Consider the following 22,604-nt stretch of genomic DNA (forward strand, 5'->3'; position numbering starts at 1 on the left):
AATAGTTGAAACAATTGAATAGTGAAACAGTAATAAGTAAAAGAAATTAGTGGAAACAGTAAACCAGAAATATTTGAAGGAGTAAAACAGAGCAAAGCCTAAAGCAAAAAGGATCATAAGAAGCAGAAATATTTGATATATGAATTTATAAAATTGATTAAAGATTGTAGAAGATCTTAAAAGATAGTAAAACCCGTAGAACCAGAAGGCAAACAGAAAAGTAGACAAGCAGAATGCATAGACACAGATAAAAACAGAGCACAAGAAGAAAATACATTGAAAGAATAGGAGAAAGTGTGACAAGGTTGTACTCCAGAGGAGTTTAACAGAAAACAGTAAAACCTGTAGCAATGATAGTAATAATTCCATAAAGTAGACACTAGTGGCTACATTTTAATGCATAAAATATTTCTCTACAGTGAAATATGTATGAACAGCATAATTTTGTTTATAAAAGTGCAGAAAACGTTCAAAAACGGCAGTTACTAGAGTGGCCACTCAAGTAACTGAAATCAGTTAGAGAGTTCCACCATAGGAAATAATGGGGCAAAAGAATTGCACAAAAGGGCAATTATTTCAAAAAGTATAATAGTGAAGTTTACCAAAAGATATAGCTCCATTCTCCTGAAGAAGCTGAACGTTTTGATATATAAATTAGTACAATTAGTGAAAGATAGTGAAAGTAGTTGAACGACAAAAAACGTACGGAAGACAGAATAATAATAATAAAGAGAAACAGAAACACTATAAGTGAGAATGCATTGAATGCATTCTCACTGATAATAATAAAGAAAAACAGAAACACTATAAGTGAGAATGCAGAATGCATTCTCACTGATAACTAGAAAAATAGCTGTTCCTAGCGAAACAGCCGTGAGAATGCATATTTGCAGAATGACTGCTGCAGAAATGCAAGAAAAATGGAGAAAAGCTTAAGAAGTAGAAGATATCAGAAGAAATAGAAAATGGTTGGATCAGTTGAACAGTGAAACAAATCAAAAAGGAAAAATTTAGCAGAAGCGGAAGTCAGTACAAAACGAGAAATAGTTGAAACCGTTGGAAGAGTGAAACATAGCAACATAGGAAAAAGAATAAAATAGAAGAAGTAGAAGACATAGAGAAGAGTAGACAAGCTAAAAGATAGTAAAATCAACAGAAATAAGGCATGCAGAAAAGCAGACTAGTTAAAAAATAATGAAGCTATGATAGATAGATAGATAGAGAGATATATATATAGATAGATAGAGATAGATGTGTGTGCAATTAGTCAGTGATGTGCGTTTAGGTGCATAGCTGGTGAGGCTATGAACCTTTTGTGCTGTGCTGAAAGTTTCACACTTTCCACAAAGTGTGAAACCGTTAAAGTACAACTGAAAACCACGTCTGTCTCGTTCTCTGTATCAGCGCAGCTACTGTATGGCTAGCTCGCTGTTACCGTCTCTTACTCTGCAGTTGTGGAGTCACAATGAGCGCCCACAGCCATAAGGCACGAGAACTGCCTGCCTCACCTCGAATCTGTTCTCTGCGTTTCTGATCACTCCTCAGCACACGAATCACATTACACACACAGTTGGTGACAATAAAAACACAGTATATTAAATACATACAACAGGCATCCTGTTTGATAACAGGGAGCTAGCATGTTAGCGAGTTGCTAACATGTAAACAAATGGCAGTTCCGATTTGCGGCAGAGGTTGTGCCCATAAATTATACAAAGCTTCATTTACACCATATCAATGAACTCGAGCGAGGGAAAACTATGAACTGGAGGCTGGGCAGAAACGTCGGAGCTGCGGGGGCAGGAGCCAGAATGATGTCAGTCCGGGGAGCTGAGGGAGAGAGAGACCGACTCGATGGTGCTCGTCGGGGAAACCCGGATTCAGCTGACCGGCTTGGTTGGTCCTGGACTCGATCCGGCTCTCAGACTTGATGGAACCTGGGGTGAGGAGATGGAGGCGTTAGAACACGCAGGATTAACAATATAAGGCTGATCTTACTGATCTCTGTTACCGCGAAGGTCAACACTCTGGCGAGGAAGTGTTGTTAGGGGGCTCCTCTTAAGCTCCTGGTGATGATCGGATGACCTGCAGGTGCGTGGTGACACACCCGCGGGGTGGGGCGTCAGAAGGGAGCTGGGGAAACCCCCTCTGGTGGTAGCTGGCGGTGGCGCAGGGACGGAGGACAACAACACTATCTATCTATCTATCTATCTATCTATCTATCTATCTATCTATCTATCTATCTATCTATCTATCTATCTATCTATCTATCTATCTATATTAGTGAAACTTAGCAAAGGTATACCAGAATTCAGCTAAAGAAGCAGAAGTTTGTGTGCAACATGATTTATTTGAAAAAGACAAAAAGTGAAACAGAACTTGAGAAAGAGCACAATTAGCACAAAAGTCAATTGGTGCAATCCCAGAAATAGTTGAAACAATTGAATAGTGAATATACTATATTAATATATTTAATAGTGAATTATACTGTATAAATTATATAAATTATATAATATATAAATTATAGCAGAATTCAGCAGAAGCAGGAGTTTGTGTGCAACCTGAATTATTTGAAAAAGTCAAAAAGTGAAACAGAGTTTAAGAAAGAGCATAATTGAAACAACAGGAAATTAGTGCAATCCCAGAAATAGTTGAAACAATTGAATAGTGAAACAGTAATAAGTATAAAAAATTAGTGGAAACAGTAAACCAGAAATATTTGAAGAAGTAAAAAAGAGCAAAAGCAAAAAGGGTCAGAAGAAGTAGAAATGTTTGATATATGAATTTATAAAATTGATTAAAGATTGTAGAAGATCTTAAAAGATAGTAAAACCAGAAGGCAAAGAGAAAAGTAGACAAGCAGAATGCATAGAAACAGATAAAAACAGAGCACAAGAAAAAAATACATTGAAAGAATAGGAGAAAGTGTGACAAGGTTGTACTCCAGAGGAGTTTAACAGAAAACAGTAAATCCTGTTGAAATGATGGTAATAATTCCATAAAGTAGACACTAGTGGCTATATTTTAATGCATAAAATATTTCTCTACAGTGAAATATGTATGAACAGCATAATTTTGTTTGTCAAAGAGCAGAAAAAGTTCAAAAACGGCAGTTACTAGAGCAGGAGTGTCAAACTCCAGTCCTCGAGGACTTTTAGAAGTGCCTCTGCTGCAGCACACCTGAATACAATAATTAGGTCATTAGCAAGAGTGTTTGCCCAATTCCACCATTCATTTCTATGGGGAAAATATTTGCACAAAAGTGCAATTATTTCAAAAAGTGCAATAGTGAAGTTTACCAAAAGTCATAGCACCATTCTCCTGAAGGAGCTGAACGTTTTGATATATAAATTAGTACAATTAGTGAAACGTAGTGAAAGTAGTTAAGCGACAAAAAACGTACGGAAGACAGAATAATAAAGATAAAGAAAAACAGAAAAACAATAGTGAGAATGCATGGAATGCATTCTCACTGATAAAGAAAAACAGAAACACTATAAGTGAGAATGCATGGAATGCATTCTCACTGATAAAGAAAAACAGAAACACTATAAGTGAGAATGCATGGAATGCATTCTCACTGATAAAGAAAAACAGAAACACTATAAGTGAGAATGCAGAATGCATTCTCACTGATAATAAAGAGACATTCTATTGGGTGTAGAACAATAGGTGCCTGCCATGCAATGCATGGAGGCAGTACTGACTTGCTTCGCAAGTCAGTACTGCTCTCCTTATGCATTGCTATGGCATGCCCCTAATAATTACAATTTACTTTTCATATCTAAGAAGTGTGTGATTCACCCACAAACTCTGCAATTTAAAATCTGGCTGTTTATTGAAACTCATGTAAAAAAAAAAAATACATAAATGATTTATCCATATTGGTTTCTTGAAAAGAAGAGAATACGTGGAATATTCCGTTCTTGTTTCAAGTAGCCACAACTTATTTGCATGTAAAAAAAAAAAAAAAAATCCACAAGCACACGTGACAAAAAACTTTTTTTTTTAATCTTCCCAAATATGAAACATAAAAAGTGCTTTTTAAAATGTTGGCAGTGTTTTAATTGTACTACCAAACAACAGCTGCATAGTTTCCAGTTAACAGCATGTTTTGTGGTTTATGACATTTATGTCTCATTTGTAATACCTGGATGAAGAAACGGTACAAATTAAGTTGTGCAGACCACACGCACGCACATACACCCACACGCACACACACACACACACACACACACACACCCCCACGCACACCCACACACACACACACACACTCCTTTCAGAACCTTACATGTGTAGTGAGACTGGCATGCATGTTGCTCTGTGAGAGTAATCCCTTACAGCTTGACTTTATCTCAAACAGCTTCCAGGTGCAGTCAGATTGCACACATTCCTGAAAGACCCTGAACATAAACATGCATGCTTATTTTCATGCTAAAACCCCCACACCCCCCACTCAAATACACAGTTGGATCTGCATGCATGCCCAAACAGACACGCATCACATGTCAGTTAAGGAGCAACACAGGCTTTCTTCTGTTTTCCTAAAACGAGCTTCCGCATGTCATCCAGCGGATCTGACAGAAGGACGCTTTTGTCACCGAGAGAGCCTGCTTCTTTCATGATGCCTAATGATGTTTTATCACACTGTCGGCATTGTGCTCACATTTCTGTGCATATTTAAAAAAAAAAAAAAAAGATTAAAAAAACATCTCACTCTAGAAAACTTGTCAGTTAAAGGAGCGATTGATTTACCGTCTTCTCGGCGGGCCCCTCCCCCTCCCGTTTCTCCTCCTTCTCTTCTCCTCATCTCTCCCTCTTTTCAAGATCTTACATTTTCACTAAAGTCCCCTTCTCTCTGTTATCATTCCACCAGAGGCTCTCAAAAGGAGCTTTGATATTGAAAGTAGGCTTGGAATGAAAGGCAAGGGTTTAGGGGAATGTAAATGGTGGGGGTCTTTTTTTTTTTTTTTTAAAGGAAGAGATCTTCCAGTTAACGAACACCTCACTCTTCAGCATTTTCGCACTCTGCTGATTTTTATTTTCTTCCTTGATGTGACAAAGTTGAGATGGAGATTGATTCATTCACGTCTTTTTAGCATTTCGTATTGATTCAGCTCAATTGGGGATGATGAAATATTGTGACACAGACGGGAAAAATTCAATTCGTTTCAGTTCAGTTGACAAGAAAACAGTACATAATTTTTCTCTCAAAAACTGTTCGAATACTGAACAATATTTCAATAAGCGGAAGAAAGTAAGCAGTCCATAGAGCAAGTTTGTATTATAGTGATTTTTTTTTTTCAAACTAAATATTTGTGTGTGACATTTTGGGTGCGATTGGCAATCTGGTGTGAGAAAGGGCTGGATTGTTTCTAAAAGGGAAACGGTGGATTTGTCACCAGATGTCTTCATGTAGATACGTTTTCATATGTCACTTTTTAACTGCACATGTTGTTTAAACAGATTACAATGTCATCTTTTGCATCATTTTATATAAACACTCATAGTAAAGTCAGAGGACTCCATGAGTGAGAATGGATTGACTCGAAATCCATCCGAAATTTCGAGTCTGAGTAATTTGCCTTTCTTACTGTGAAGATTCAGTGGAAGCACTATTGCAGTAATCGTGTCACCAGGGATCAAAATAACTAAAAGTTTCTCTCAGCATGTGCTGCCCTGGAACATTTGTGACGGCCCCCTGCTAAGACTCTTGCTGTGAATTTGTGTTGGAGCTAACACTTGGCATATCACACCTTTCCCTCTCTCTCCCATACTCTGTGTTCTCAGCAATCTACCAAACAGAGCCCTTTATTCCATTTCTTCTTGTGGCCTATGGTGATATTTGAGCTCTCCAGCCTTCTTGCCAACTGCTACTGCCCACAGTGATTGTCAAAGGGTTTGTCCTGGTCCACCAGTGTTCAGCTTTCTTCAAATAACTCCACTCCTCGCTAATGAGTCCCTGGAGGGTTGTACCCTGAAATTGCTCTCTTCAGACACCATTACAGCTAGTGTGTCTTCAAAGGCTTGGGTGAAACCATTACCATAACTGGGGACTGCCACGTGCCTGGATAGCTTGAGACATTAGCAAAACCTGCAGGTTGCTAATGGGTCTGAATGGACCCGTCTTGAGAACTGGAGCTGTGGGAGCTGTAGAAGTTCATACTCTGGAGTGCGGTCCTGCTTTTACTCAAATATTTGCTTTGATGTCTCACTTGATGAAGATAAGCCACACTCTGTGGACACAACTAAGCAGTGTTTACTCTCTTCAGTCCTTTCCTTTTTGTTTCTGTTCAATTCCGCTCTGTTTTTATGTTATCAGCCTCTGCCCTTCCAAGGTCACTCCTCGTGATAAAGGTGATTATACACCTAATTAAAACACATCATTGGAGTGATGAAAGGATATGATTTCAAATATATATATTATGCTAACTATGGAGACTCATATCAAAACTTTGTGCCACCATAGCGAGGCGGCTAATTTGCTCATATCCTCTGTCAACTGAAATGATGTGCAGAAGCAAATGTCAAGTGAATGCAGCCAGTCACCCATCAAGTAGGTTAAATTAAATGCTAGGCAGCGATGTGGAAGTCCCAGAGGTGGCTGTCTCCCCACCAGCTCAAGTTAGGTTTGTCTTTCTGTGATCGCTGATTGAGGGTACAGGGTTCAGATACCCCTGGCTGCCACCCCTTACGTCCATCTGAATCTGGCAGGTGTTGGACCCATGGGAGCGCTGGCTTTTTTTTTTTAATGCCTAGCTCAAAACCCATGCAGGTGATGTCAGCTAGCTCAGCTGTATCTCAGCTCTTACTTGACTGTGCTGTGACTACAGAAGTAATTGAATGGCTAAAGTCAGACTCGTATAGAAAGTACGTTCTAGAGAGCTGTAGGTAAGGCATGGAGTAACACCCATGATATGCAAATCATCATGTGCTAAAATATGGTTTTATGAGATCTACTCTTAATTTGGGCGCCTTTAGTTGTTTTTTTTTATCATTAATTTAAAAAATGTTCAATAGTTACTACTTAAGCAAAGATCCTACCCCTTCATTGTTAAATGTGTCCCTGAAAAATGGCTGTTTTAAAGGTTCAGAGTTAAACTCCCCATATCGCTAACCCCACTTCACTGAAGCAATAAGGATACCTTTTCCATCAGAAACCTAGGGTTAAGAGCAAAGACTGAGGAACAATAGATCAAATGATATTTAGGCTAAAGAATTTATTGCAGCCTCAAAGACATCTAATGTATCTGATGACAAATATGAACTTTATGGAAAGTAATGTAGAGAGGCTTACTGGCCGTTGTACCAGTGGGCAGATAAGTCATCAGAACCGCCTTCGTCCAAATCACCCAATCTGTCTTCAGACCTCTTAAGCCAGGATGTTGAACAAATACTGCTATTTTCCAACAGTAGGTTGGATATTTTCTACAGTACTGAAGAGGCAATTTTCCTTGCAGCTCAAGTGGCAGTTGTCTTCTGCCTCTTTGTTCAATTAGAGGGGAGAGAGCTTGAGGGTTGCAGTAATATTTCTGGTCAAAAATAAAAGCATCATGTCATCCATTTCTCTGTAAATGATGCATCTTCCTCTTACAGCCGCCTCACTGACCCCGTTTGTGTGGCCCTGTTAGGAGTGAAGCGCTTCTGGGCAGCGAGATTGGAAATGAACCTGGTCTTTGTCTGAAGGTCCAGACAAACACAAACGGGGGCTAAAATTATCCATATCCACATTTTAACCAAGTATTTTGTTTGGATTTTGGGAGATAGACCAACAACACACCATTGCAAATGATGGTGGAGGGAAAATGACGTGGGGCTTTCAAAATTAAAATCAAGAACAAAAAAAAACATCCTATTTCTTCCAATATCTCATAAAAACTCAATTTCAACATGATGCTATAAGAATTTCATTCATTATTGAACAGAGTCCAGCTATGGATTAAAATCCATTAATCCGTCAACTAAAATTTGCACGACGCAGCACAACTGAAGGTCTACAGAAGTTGTGGTAAAACAGCTTAAAGAACAAATTGAACAAAGAAGAACAAAAAGTTTCACGGTCCCTTTTGAGTATTTGCAGAGAGCCACAGCTCAGGTGTAGGCGTCTATGATATGTCTTTATGGAATAGTGTGAAGGAGAAACTACACACATGGTGCCCCTGTTTAAAAAATAAAATAAAATCGGTGGAAGCTGTGAAATACTTTTCTTCAGCAGATAAGAAAACGGGTCAGAGATGGGAAGTCTGATGGAGCTAAGTGGAGGGTAATCCTGGAAGAAAACCTGTTTGAGGCTGAACTGAAAAATACGAGTCAGTGGTGGTGGGTCACCTTCCTGCAAGATGGGCACCATAAATATACAACCAAAGACACAATGGAACGGTTTAGATTAAAAGTGGAAACCTTAATCCAATTGAGTATCTGTACAAAGACTTCAGAACATTGTTATCGATTCCCTTCATCTATTCTGACTAAGCTTGGATTTTTCTTTTTTTTTTTTTTCCCCCAAGAAAGAATTGACAAAAATTCTAGACGCAAGGCAGACTCCAAAAGACTTGACTCAAAAGTGTTTGTACTTTATGTACTTTAAGGGCATCAAAATTAAGGAACAGCACTGGTTTCATGTTAAGTCTGGGGCATTAGCTTAGCAGGCAACGTTGCAGCTGATTAGCGAGACCCTTTAGATACCATCGTTACAAAACAGGAAGAAAAAAAAACCTAAGCAAGTAGGGAGAGTGTTATTGCATGTGCAGGTGGAAGTTATATAATTCCTCCCATAAACATTTTCTCAGAGAATTAAAGTTTGGGTTGGACGGAAGATTAATATGGGGCGAGGGGAGTGTGCCAGCAAAAAGAAGTCTAGTGAAATTTAATGAGTTTGGTGTGTCGGCTGGGGAGCCCGCTCGCGCCACGCTAATTACGCTCTGTAACGAACTGAGATCTGGGGAGCATCGCAGAAAGACAAAGGCTCTGAGCAGTCCAGCAGCAAGCAGTGAGCAAAACAAAACAAAAAATGCTGCATGCACACATTTAAAGCCCACATAGACAAACACAAGAGAGAGTGGGGGAGACTGAAAGGAAGGAGATAGCCTTACAGATTTTTCCAAGCCCTCCCTGGTTGCCACCCCCATGTTAAGCATAATGAGATGTAGCAGGAGTTATAGAGCTTAGATCCGACAAACGAACCTATCCATCAGGATCTCCAGGCAGAGGTTGCAAACTCTGGTGACGGAAAATGAGTTGTGAGGAGACACTGAGACTGTTGGGGTAACTGAATCAACCTTGGATGACATCTTGCAGATCCAGCCCTTTAACAAAGAGTACATGTGCACGGTTTCCCTCGCAGAAATGTTGCGCACAGTGCCACCTTTTGATAAGGAGGCCAACTTACAAAATTGGGATCCCCCACGTGTGGGTGTGGATGAGGAAGTCCCATCTCTTGAAACAGGAGTGTCTCTCTTTCCTTCATTAAGCTCCCAGCGCCTGCAGGGAGTCTAACACTCGTCTTATGCATCAGTGGACTCAAACAGCAAACAATCAAGCTGACTTTCAGTTGTGCCTTTCTGGACAATGAAACCACTCTTGTTTCTTTTTCTTTTCTTACTGTCGTTCTCCTGTCACTTTTTCTTTCCGAGTCTCATACTTAGAAGAGGAATTTGCTCCTGGCACTGTTTAAATGAAACTTGCCCTCTTACCAATGGATTCTAACCTTTAATATTCTTGCCCTGTGTTGGCAAGTGTATATCCAGTTTTCATCATGCAATATGTGTTGATCTATCCCTGTGGCCTTTTTACCCTTATTATAAAATGCTTGTGCACTGCCAATACCCAAAGCTTTAAAATGCCGTCAGATTGGAGCTCAGCATTTTCTCATTACTGTGCACGAATGATGTTGGTGTTTATTTGAATGGCTTGTCAAACTCAGTTTGCATCTATTACATGTACCTGACAAGCTATACAAAATTTCAAATTGTGTGGCCCTCATAATTTGTTTTTGTCTATAACTAAATCCTGACACTTTTATCTAAACCAGAGAGTCCAAATGCATGACTGCTGACCCTGTCTTCTGCCTGTCCCTCTCTACTGCCTACTGTGTTTTTTTTTGTTGTTTTTTTTTCTGCCAGCTGATTTTCCCGTGCGGAAAAGCCCCAAAGCCCCGTCTGCATTCCTTTCCAATTAAGCCAGCATCATCTGATTCCAATTACTCTAATTATACCAGCTTGGGTTGTGAGCAGGAGGAGAGCAGGAACCAGAGAGAGACAGAAAAAAATGGAGTAACCAACTGAAAGCGGGGAGAACATGGCAAGTCTTCACACTTAAGAGAGCAGGAATGCAAGTGTAGCCAGAAAGCCTGGAGGCTACTCCGGTGGCGGCAACAACAACAGTAACTAACAACAAAAAGTGCTTGCAACATCACTGCAACAGCTGTGAAGACTCGCTGCAAGTCGATAATAGCAGCCAAACGCATGATAGTGGCAGTCCGTGTAATCGCGCCGCCTATTCTTAACAAGGTCAAACTAATGTAAGAACACATCATGTTTTTAGTGGCTCTGTAATGGGATGAACAGTAATCTCCCTGGTTTGGCTTGTCAAAGAACACCGTCTAACAAATCCCTTTTTGCTTCATGAAGTCATGTTTGACATCTGCAAGTCTCCATAGCAATCTCTGGCAATCTCACAAGCATATTTTACAACACTGAGCTAACAGCGCTGTAGGTAATCTTGAATATTTTCACAGCTGACTGCCCACATGGAGAAATGAGACCACTGGACTGCCCGGATTTGTAAAAAAAAAAAAAAAATCTGTTCAAGTAATAAATGTATCTCATTCTTTACAAAAGGCAGAAAAAGAAAAAAATAAGTACACCTTTGCTGTTTCCATAAATTTTCAGGGGACAAGTAATAGCGAGTTTGCTCTTCTGGAGCAACACAGCCTTGTGTCAAAATAATGCATAGAGGAAATCCATCAGTAGTGAGCATAGATAAGCAGATGTTGGTGACCAGCAATATGAAGAAATAATATTTCCCAAATATCCACCGTGCTCCATGAAATCCAAACTCACACCAGCCAACAAATCTCGCTCTGTGTTGGAGAAAGTTTGATTTTGGGATCATTTTCCAGACACAAAGGATGATATGAACATATTGAAATCATTGATGAACAAATGCATCTCAGACTACACATCCTTTAACTTGCATCGTGACATTAAAAGACTGAGCAAGTGGAGCTTGCATGGGGATGCTCTTTAAAGACGATATGGCACTGCAATTATCACTAGGACCTCTAAAACCTTTAATATATCTGTTTACATAGACGGGACCAAAGAAAGATGCCATAATGCACAGTCCAATGTTTGATCAAAACCTACCTCAGTAAATCAGCATAGAATATATTATTCCAGCTGTCAAGCATGCTGGTGGATGAGTGCTGATTTGAGCTTGTTTTGGAGGCACATTATCTGGTCACATTGCAACGGCAGAGTTGACCATTAACACTCAACACCACGTTCCCAGGGAAACCGTCCAAAATACATTTGAAAATGTTCAACAAAAGAGGCTGAAAAGTCATGGTGTTGCAACTTGACTGAAAGACTGTGGTTGGACCTCAATAGAGTTCTGCCAAAGCAAATGTCTTGAAACAAGTGAAACAAAGCAATGCATTAAAAACTGATCATATGGAAAGCTGAGTTATAGCTGCTGAATGTGGCTCTACATCTTAATGAGACATTTTGTGTATGGCTGCATTTGTGATCACGTATTCTGCTACATCAATTACCTAAATAATTTATGAACCGAGCGATTCGTTAAGCTCTTACCTTTTTCTCATGTTTTCTTTCAATCCAGACTATTTTAAGTTGACATACTTGTGTATGAGAATAAATAAGATGTGCAAACACGCATTTGCGTTGGATTCGACCCCCCTAGTACACCCCCATCACGTTAAAATGAAAGTTTTAATTTACAGCTCTGACACCAACCAAGATACGCTGCGCTCTGGAACTGAGAGCTCATTAGATGCTGCACAGACAACACACTGATGAGCAGAAAATGATTGGATACGGGCTTTATGAGAAAGGTTTGTGGTTCTAACTTAACGGTGCCGTTTGTTGCACAGCCTTGTGCAGTGAAGCTTTGCATCGCCTCTTGACTGTTTATTGATTTGTTTTCCGTGTCTATTAACTGAATTTGGAACAGTCAAAACACGTTTAATGAAGGCAAAATCAACTTGGGGACTGCAATAACAATGTCATTTACCATGATGATATCCTCTGAGTAACAGTAATAATGATGGGATAATTATGGAAATTCTCAAATGAGAACACATGTGATAATTCATCTGAAGATTTGTAAATGTGCTTTAGATTACAAATCTTTATTCAAGCTTCTTGTTGTCCTGTTCTTTTTCTCTCATGACTCGCAGAGGAGATGATCCTTTTCCATGTTTGCAGCATGTCTGTCATGTCACCTCATGTTTTTCAGCTCTGACATGTGAACACTTTTATCTTTGCCTCGACTGCCATGACCAGTTTTTTCTGTCTGGGAGTCATAAAGTTGTTGCCTTTCAAACCGCCAGACTTCCCCTCATGGTTTAACAATTTTTCAGTTTGTTCATCTTTCAAGGAGACGTTCATAATCTACTTTCAGCAGTGTTGCTGATGAACACGCTCATCTGAGCATGTTCTTCAATGACCTCTGTTTTTGAAGGACTTTGAACTGAACAATGCTGTTTTTACCTGACAAATTTCAACTCAGCACCTCTCTTCTTGGCACTAAGTGAATGAAAGCTACTATCCCCTAATCTTAACTGTAACAATTTTAGACTTAAGGCCGTAACTTTCACACTTGACAGACTATGCCAGGTTATTTCTGCATCCGAGTTCTGTTACTTCATGCAAACCCGCTGCAGGCCAGCTATAAGCATGAGAACTGGATCAAAGATTCATTTTATTGCATTATGTCACTTCTCTAAGACTAATGTACAGGGAAGCATAGCTGAAATAAAATCTTGATCTTTACATAAATCACAATTTTGTCAGCAGGTGGACTTTAACCAATCTTGACAAAAGGGGTTTTGTCAAGTAGGAAACTCGTAGTGCAGGACTCTGATACGTTCAGCACCGGAGTTGCATTTGCCACTTTGTAAATGGAAACTTTTAAAAATGTTTTTCATTATTATAAAAAGCTTATTCTTGTGGGTTTTTTGTTCATTTGCATAAAAATTTCTCAACAGACTGACACTAGCGATACAAAGATTTTTTTTTTTATTTGATTATTTTATTTAACCTTTAATCTCCAAACTCCTTCATTCTTACTTTTTTCCAAAAATATAGAACATTTTATTCAGGAAAATTGCTTTAGTTTTACATTTTCCTTTGTTGAAAACAGAAATTAGAACAAAGAGGTTTGATAGAGTAGGTGTTAGTAAGACTTGACAAGCTTGTTTTTTTGAAAGTGTCTCATTGGTTTCATGACTCAAGACAAAGAATGAGAACAAAATGTCTTTAAATCAGAACAGCAAACCAAATCAAAATCGAGCAGATTAACCCGGCTAAAATGGCATTCACAGAGGGAACGTGTGCTGCCTTTATAACAGCATATTGTCACTTCATTCTTTTTTTTAATCTTATTTTACATCACCTGGTCATCAGTGAAAGCTATATTATTAAATAACTATATTTTTAAATATTCACTTAAAGAAAGACAGCACAGGATATATTTTGTTTCCATAAAACAGAAATGAGGAATTCACTGAACTGTACCAAACACGCTGGGTGTGTTTTTGGTTTGCCTTCACGAAAGTCGTTAGTGTCCGTAACAAACACATTATCTCCCGCTGTACCACCTCACTTCCAGGCCGTTTAGAGTGATAATTAGACTGTAACAAGCAGTCGTTCCTTTTATAGGTCATGAGCTGCTAATGACACTCTGACTAGTGTACAACTTGGCATTTTCTGTAAGCCCAAGCTATGCGTTTTTCATTTTCCTTTGTGTTTTGTGGCACTTTTAGAAGTTGAGGCCAGAAATCTCTTAATGAGGCACCTTCTTGTGTAGAAAATATAAAAAATCTCTGAAAGCTAAAACAATAAGAGGTATTAACACAAATATATAATTACCAATACATTACCACCAATATAAATAAACAGTATTTGCTAGAAAAACGGTAAGAACAATGATGTTTCCATTTACTTTCTACCCAGGTTAAATACTTTGAATTATGTAGCTTTTCAAGATGTGTGACATATGTTAAGTTAAAGTCCTACTGAAAATATTTAATATTAGGCTTAGTAATAATTTGAACTATATCACAGCAGGGCAGAGACGTAAGTGCTACGTGCATAATCATCTGAACTTTACAGTTTAATGTACAGCCAGGAGACGTTTCCATGACTGCCACTGCAGTGGAGGGAAAAATTAGGTAAACTCCACATTTAGACATCTTGTATTACCTTCAGCATCAATAAGTCAAGGTTGTAATTTTCTGTATGACTGTCGGTGTCGCATCATTTTAGGAATTCTTGAACACTGTTCTTTCCATCGTTGCTTCAGTTCCTTGCAATTTGCAGGAATTCATTTTTGGACAGCTTTTTTTCCAGAATCCCCAGCACAACAGTTGAGTCGATCTGAGGTCAGAACTTTGTCAGGGCCAGGACAACTTCTTGGTCACAGGCAAAATATGCACAGACACATAGCCGATATTCAAACAGTAAAAACTTTAACAACAGAACTACTTGTTCATTTCATATTTCAGATATTTAAAACGTGCTTGAAAAGAGGAATATATTGTGTTCTATTATGTTCCACTCAAGTCATTGAACTATTTGTCTGAAATATAATAAAAATAAGTAAAATATGAAATGAAGGTGCATGCACATAAGAGCTCATAAAAGCTTGTCCTCTGATTGAAATGAAACTAATACTCTACATCATTCTTTTGTAATTGAAAATCAGCTCCACCGCTGAACCTGACTGATTTCACATAAATGCTGATTTGTTCCGAGTGGCTTTCCCCCTGCACAACACTTCCATTATTGCTTTTTTATTACTTTTGTTGTTGCTGTTTTCCATTGAGAAATAATTCTGTAATAAATATTTCAATATTTCCGTGGTTCTGTGCTCGGCTATGCATTTATGTCCCTGTACGGACGTCGCAAAGCTAAGGAAAAATATTTCCGCCGCAGCTAGACGTATGATGTTCAACTTCAAAGTGCAGTTTCACGTGCCAGTCGTAGTGTTCCCTGGTGAGCGGTGTCACATTAAGGAATAACAAATGAGTCCATGACCCGTGGTAGTTATCCAGGATGTGTTTGTGCAGAAGGAAAACAGCATATGTTATTTGCTTTGCAGTAGCTTCATAAGTGAAAATTGCATTGTGCCTCCATTTGGAGAGCAGGTGTTGGAGCACAGAGGGAAACAAAGCGATTGTCACTCTCCGGGTTCCTGATGACGGTGTACCGCGCTGCTGAAAGGCTCACACGTTGTGGCTGTCATCTTAGCAACAAATCTGACTTGTCAACATGCTGGAAGTGGCTGCTTTTAAACACAGTGGAAGACAAACTAGAAACATGTGTAATTCTGTCCAAAGATTTGTCTTTCTGAAAAGTCTTGATCCGTCCTTTCACGCCGTTCGCTCCCGACCGGGTCCAGGAGGGAAACCCAGACATCCTTATATTCAGTGACACTCTTCGGGTTCTGGGGGATCCAAAGGCATTCCTATCCCAGAACAGAACATAATCTAGGTGTGTGCCAGGTGGTCTTATCCCAGTAGGAGTAAAGTCTCACTCTAGCTGGTTAATGTCTGGTTCGGGTCTAGCCAATTTTTCAGTCTGTTTCTCACTATCGTGGGCGTGAATATGGACAGGAATGTGAGCATGCAGGAGCTGCGGTTGTTGCTCCGATAATGTTTGTAGCAGGTTTTGGTTTTAAAGTCCTCAAATAAACCCTTTAATTTCATTCCGTCTCATAGAAATTTATTTGCCATGCAAACATAATGAAAACAATTCAGATTAGCACATTATCTTAGTTTTCTATGCATACAAATATATATATATTCTGGCACTTTATTTTTGTTTTTTGTGGAAACTTTGGATTTAGGTGATGCAGTCAAAAGATATGCACCAATGCGATTGAAAAGAAAAACCCAAATATAGAATAATATGGACATCACGCCAAACTATTGTCCTGGTTAGAGGGTTTGAAGTCGAATCACAATAGAAAGTCCAATTTAAGGATTGCAGAACTGATTACATACTTTTTAAAAGATAAAAGCTCTCTGGTAGCAATGACCAGAGCAGCAAAGTTTCTCACTTCTTCATTGTGTAAACAGCTGCAAAATCATAGACATGCTGCTCCAAAAGCTAAAACAAAGCCTTCAAATGAAAGCCACGATGCTCCTCCTGAACCCAGGGTTCAATAATTGGTTTTCTTTGCAATGCTCAGAGGTTAACTTTGCCAGGGAAGCTGGAAATGTAATTTCTTGATGGTTTGAACATACTCTCTGGGTTCTTTTCTGAGAGACTGGCTACATCACCCTAGCCTGTCAGTCTGCAGTTGTTGTTTCAGTCCCAAACGAATCACTAAAGAAGGATGTTCATCAAATGTTCAGAGCTTTCAGGGCAAATCTGATGAACCCTGGCACCATTTTTTGTCTTTTAAAAGTTTGCGATCAGCCCTGCAATCCTTAAATTGAACTTTTCATTCTCATTTGACTTCAAACCCTCCAACCAGGTTTGTCTGCCAAAAACACAATTCCCCCACATAGACATTTCCAACCTTCTGAAACCACTTAACATCCACTGCCATGGCTCATTTGACCCATGCACCATGGCGTTAACACGTATGACAATTTTATGATGCGGTAAAACCCATTGAGGGCACTTCTGGGGAGCACATGTGGCTCTCGGGGCTGTGCTGAATGAGACAGCTTCTCTGAAGTGAAGATGAGAATTTGGTATGCTGGGCCACATGGGTTTTTTTTAGGGAGTTTTCAAGTGTGATGTGGTGAATTCTTGAGCTCCTGGATGGTTGGTGTTTGTTCGAGATTTTTCCTTTATCTCCCTGGTTCGAAACTCAAAACATCTTAATTTTGTGTCAAGAACGTGTCACAAGGGAACTGTTTAGTTGGCTTTTATAGCAGACAAACCACATTTACAAGCGTAGGATTCTATTTAAAGTGGTCTTGGTTGATTTATCTTTTATAATTGTCGGTTTATTTATGTTGCATTATGCATCCATCAAAAACTGTCTCAAGTGTCGAGATTTTTCACTTTCATTTGCATTTCATTCTTAATTTTGTGTTAATTATGTAGGAGAATTACTGAACTAAACCAGATATAAGCTATCAAGCCATCTTATAAAACAACATAATATAGCAAAAAATGTTTTTTATTTTGGTGTTGAATATTTACACACTGCGACAGACTGGCGACCTGTACAGGTTGTAACCTGCCTCTCGCCCGGAACGTTAGCTGGACATAGGCACCAGCACCTCTCCCAACCCCACCAAGGGACAAGGGTGTAAAGAAAATGGATGGATGGATATTTACACAAAATGCACCGTAATAATACAATGTAATGGGCCCTAATTTACAATGTGTGGTAGCTTGTCAAATTTCTTGTCTTGCCAAACTACTCTGCTGAAACGGAACAGATTAATTTTAGATTAACCAAACTGACTTTCCTGAATTGAAAGTCAATTGAAACTGCTTCATTATTTCATTTATAAGGACAGTTTTCACCTGTTCACATATTAAGTTATTTCATAATGAAAAAACCAAAACAGATTTATCCCAATTTAGAATCTTCTAGATATCTAATTTAAACAACTAACAGCAGAAAGAAAACCTTAAGTAACTCGTAAAGATGGCTACTAATATCAGCTAAAGGGCTTAGACATCAGTTTTCTTGCAATTTTGAAATGTCCGTTGAAAGAGATTTAAAATTACAATCTTCCATTTCTATAAATATGCTCAAACTAGTAGAATTTTAAACAACTACATACCGGCCCTATGCAGTCGGAGGAAAGAAGGGCTGACCTCCTGGGAGTGAGGTGGCTAATTGCCAAGAATAACAGCCGTTCTTCTGTTTCACTAATGGAAAGTGTTTTAAATGCTTGCCCTTCCCGTCTCCACTTAAAATCAGTAGACCCAATAAAACGAGCTCAAGTTTTTCTTTCCCAATCACGTAGTTCCTCAAACACAGAGAATTATACGCAGAAAACTACTGCAATATTAGAGTCATGGCACTTCATAAGTTTAAAAAGTCTTTTCCACCAAATAACTTTTTTTTTTCTTTTAGAATATGTCCTACACAGCAGTTACTGAATGTCATTTGTTCAGTTGAGTATTCTATTTCCTCTCAGCCAAGAGTAAATCAACTGTTATCAAATGCGTGGTCTGTGTAAGAAGATGGGAATTATTCATATAGTGCAACAGCGGTTCAAAAAAGAGAAAATGAAAAGTAAAATATTTGAAAGACATCTGATGTTGACAGACAAAGCGGGATGAAGAGAGAGGCTCTGCTACAAACTCAATAGACATCCATAATTTGCACAAACTGTATTTTTCTTGCTTCTGAGCTCTTTATATTGGTCAGCTGCGGAAATCGAAGCGGTTGCTTTTAACACCCCCACAGAAACACCCTTCTCAACCCCACAAACCTTTTTCCAAAACTAAAACCTTCCGCACCACTATCCGCCTTCATATGATGTCAGCCAGGAGGAATTCAATCTCTGAAATGGGATATCATGAATGATGCATGAGACGGAAAAATGCATTTACCCAGGCGACAACACAATAAGCTGTTGTTGCAACCACCATAATGTAAAAATGCGAAATTTATGGTGACGAAAATACATATGGAGCCAGGAAGACATTTGTGAATGTTGTCTACTTCCAAGCTGAGGCAGAACTAGCAAGGGCAAAATGTCTTATATGGAAAATCCTCAATTTTTCAACAAAGTATGGACGAATTTGTCCTCAAGTCTACAGGGAGCAGAGCAAAAACTAACTTTGCATGCAGGTCTCACTGCCCACTTATGCGTGCATTAGTTTTGTCTTCTTTTTGGAGGAGCACCGTGCTAAGGCTGACATGCCCATCTTCCATGTTAATAATGGATTTTTGATATAAGCTCCACATGAAATTTTAATCTCTGGAATATTAGCTCACCGAGGGAGATACAAAATCAAATCACGGGGTCGTGATTAAGCGGGCGTAGCCCATATCGACCCATTTAAATTCATATTAACCTAGCATCAAAATGTATGAGCCGTGACACTGATGGCAGACATAATTTAGTGGTGTTATGTCTGTTTTGCAAAGCAAAAGTATGATCAGTTCATCGCTTATCTGAAAAAGAGTGAAAATGAGCCTGGATGTGGGACTTGCTGGATGCAAGGAAATTTTAAAAAGGATGCACCTTTGGGGATCCTAAGTTTAGAAAAAACAGTTTTTTTCTACCATTACCAGTGCAAACATTTAAAATTTGCTAAACTTTTCTTGGGCTTTAATTGGAAACGTACATTGTTGCTTGCTTTACAGCAAACATGCACGCTTGCTACGGTACATAACTTCTCTTCCTCTGTCCTAAACTATTTAAATATCTCTTAGTCATGAGTTGTTTGTCCACGTATCTGTCTGTTGCTTTGTAATAAAATGATAACCTAACCCAGCCCCACTTGCTTCCTGTTAACCACCGTAGATTGGCACCAGCCCCCCAGTAGCCCCCGCACTGGTTTGTAAAATGGAAGATGGATGAATGAACATACCAAAAACTAGTTTTGCACCATAGCTCTCCCTATGCCTCATGTTTGATGCATACTTTACTCCAGCAGAGAGCAGACCCAGCTGAGAGAATAAGTGAAGCAAAGCACCACCACTGTGTTAGCATTCTCAAAGGCTCAATAATATATCACCTAGTTTTGTTCCTTACACAGCATCTATCACAGTGTAACACGGCGAAACTCAAACAGCCATTTTCCATAGCTGTTAATAGGACAAAGATTGACAATGTGTGAATGTTTGTGTACAAACTCGTGTGTCTGTGCATCTATGTGTGACTTTACACTCATGGCATAGGGCTCCGTGCAGGAAGGTATTATCTGTAAAAAGTGTGTGTGAATTGGGTGTGGGCCTTAAAACCAGACTAAATACCTCAGTGCCTTGGGGTGCCAGGACACACGGCGTTGTCATTGGCTTGGATTGCACTCAAGGGAAGAATTCTGTGGCTGAATGATGTGATATATTAAGGTGTGCTCTGCGGCAATGTATGGTAATTTGTTAGACTTTTATTTAATCAGGTACCACTGAATACTAGCCAAACGGAACGCTGCGTGAGCAAGGTGAGCTTTCAAACTCGGGTTTTCCTATATTTTGTCTGTTTTAAAGAAATGTGCTTGTTCCATGTGACGGATTTTAATTTGCCGTTTTGCTGTGAAAACTGTAAATTAGGTTATGGGTGTTTCGATATCCACCATCTGTTTGTGAGTGGATAATCCTGTTGCTGTTTTAAAGGCTGATTGATCATGGCAGCATCCCAATGTGGTCCCAGAATAATCAATCGGTTTAGTATCTTTCAGGACAATAGAAAAATTTATCAATCTGAAATAGGACAGATGACATGATGTGATTGATTTTTTTTTTTGACACATAACTAATTTTACTGACTATGTTCAAATGCAGTAATAACTATTGCAGAATGTTTCATCCATACTTCATAATTATAAAAGATGCAGCATGCACCTTAATTTCTAGCTATTTGAAAGCTTAAAAAACTGTAATATTGAATGTGGAGACTGCATTACTTAGTATTTTAAGTTCAAAAGTTCATAAGTTTCCTCATTGTTGGACAATAAAGGATATTTATATTAAGTTATGAAATTTGCTGCCTTTAAACATTTGATTCTCTGATTAGTTTTTTTGTTAATTCATGGAAAATCAAATTGTCATATGTTTCAGTAAATGTGTGTAAAATTAGAGCAATCTTTTATAGCACATTTATGATATCACACTGAAGAAAGATGAAATTGTTAGCTTTTAAAACAATTAATTTAATAGGGAAAAAGTTTTCACAAGAATTGCTGAAATTTGAGGCTGAAAATCAAAATTTTAGTCTTTTCTGACTGAAGAATGGCGGCTAAGACTTCAGCTGGGTCAGCTGTTAAGCAAAAAGTGAATATGTGGAAAAGCACTTCTTGTTATTGATTCAGCCTTGGTTGGATATATAAAGCTCTGGGCTTGTTTCTTAAGGAACGTTTGCACTGTGGGGAAAAACATCTCCACAGCATGCTGCTGCCACCGTTTTTTTTATCCTGAACATTGTGTGGTCAGGGCAAAGTTCAACTTTATTTTTCTGAGAGCTTTTTAAATATGAGCCACAAAGTGCTAGTCCCAGGCTTACAATTTGCTGTGCACTCTGCACATGGAAACTGCAAACAGTACGTCTGCAGCTTTCTGTAATCTGTAAAAATGGCTTTCTTTTTGCCATGTCATAAAGGTCAGCATTATTAAATACAAGACTATCATTTGCTGTATTGGCAGAGTCAGCCCACCTGAGCTGTAGCTTCTCTAACAAACCCTAAAATGTTTTACAGAAAAGTTGTATTTATTTTAAGTTTAAATATTAAAATGACCTTTGATTAAAATCAGTGGTGCTGGATTTCATTTAAGAGGAAAGGGGACTAATTTCAAATAAACACTACTGCTTTCACTTTTTTAAAATAAAAATAGGCTTAATTTTTACTTCCGCTTTAAAGTCAAATTAAAGTCCCTACCTAAATATTTGTGTAAAAGCTCAGTGGGTATGAATATGTGTACAAGACACTGTAAATAATATGGATTTGGGAGACTAGCCAGCCAACTTCATTGTTTTTGCAGTGGAAAGACTCCAGCCTGGCTGTGCAGTAAATCACTGCCACCAAAATAAGCAAGCTGTAATGCAAAGTTTTGGGAATATAAGGCGTCCGAGTCTCACAGCGGCAGAATTGTAGAGTGTGGAGGAAACATTGGACAACTGCTTGTACAGGAGGTGATTCAGCCATCCGCTGACAAGTGGAAACAGAAACATGGGGAAGCACTCATCAAAGGGCAGCAAACCGTCCTCGTAACTTTGCCTGCTGTTGTCTGACCACCGGATTTACCAGCTGACAGAATGATAGGTCCTTTTGTAGTGCCACCTTTTTGTTTTTGTCTCTGCATTCTCTGGCTCCTCACAAATTAAAAGGACGCTTTTGAAGTTAACTTATAAAACTCTCACTGCCCTCACATCCCCATACCAGCTTCTTCTTGGGTGGACTTGTGTCTTTTGAATGGATTTTGTGTAGCAGGGCTTCCATAGTATGTTCTTAAATCCTCAATCTATATACAAAAAGAAAACATCTTGCTATAGCAGGAACACAGCAGCTACACCATCTTTGCTGTTTCCTCCAACCACTTGACTCATTGCCCATTGTCTTTGGCTTTTATTACTCTCCTCCAAGCCACTGCTTAGTCACACACCAGGCCAAACTGGTATACCTGAGGGTAGTGACTAGTATGCTGTTATCCCAAGGATTGACAGCCTGATACACAAGAACACACAGACTAGTGTGGTTGAATGTGTGTTTGCACACAAG

The 22,604-nt window shown here is 38.9% G+C and overlaps 1 protein-coding gene and 1 long non-coding RNA gene across 7 annotated transcripts in view; one reads left to right on the forward strand and one right to left on the reverse strand.

Annotated features, from left to right (window-relative positions):
* Nucleotides 1-22,604, forward strand: part of rbms3 (RNA binding motif, single stranded interacting protein) — a 339,603-nt gene that overhangs the window by 217,867 nt on the left and 99,132 nt on the right. The gene's annotated exons all lie outside the window — the stretch shown is intronic.
* Nucleotides 1,575-3,824, reverse strand: LOC145553786 (uncharacterized). The gene is made up of 2 exons (XR_014089838.1): nt 2,012-3,824; nt 1,575-1,937 (listed from the first exon to the last, which is right to left on the reverse strand). It is a non-coding gene; the product is annotated as an uncharacterized LOC145553786 (long non-coding RNA).

The sequence above is a fragment of the Poecilia reticulata genome, chromosome 11, assembly GCF_904066995.2.
Source record: "Poecilia reticulata chromosome 11, P_reticulata-male-v2, whole genome shotgun sequence".
Taxonomy (NCBI): Eukaryota; Metazoa; Chordata; class Actinopteri; order Cyprinodontiformes; family Poeciliidae; genus Poecilia; species Poecilia reticulata.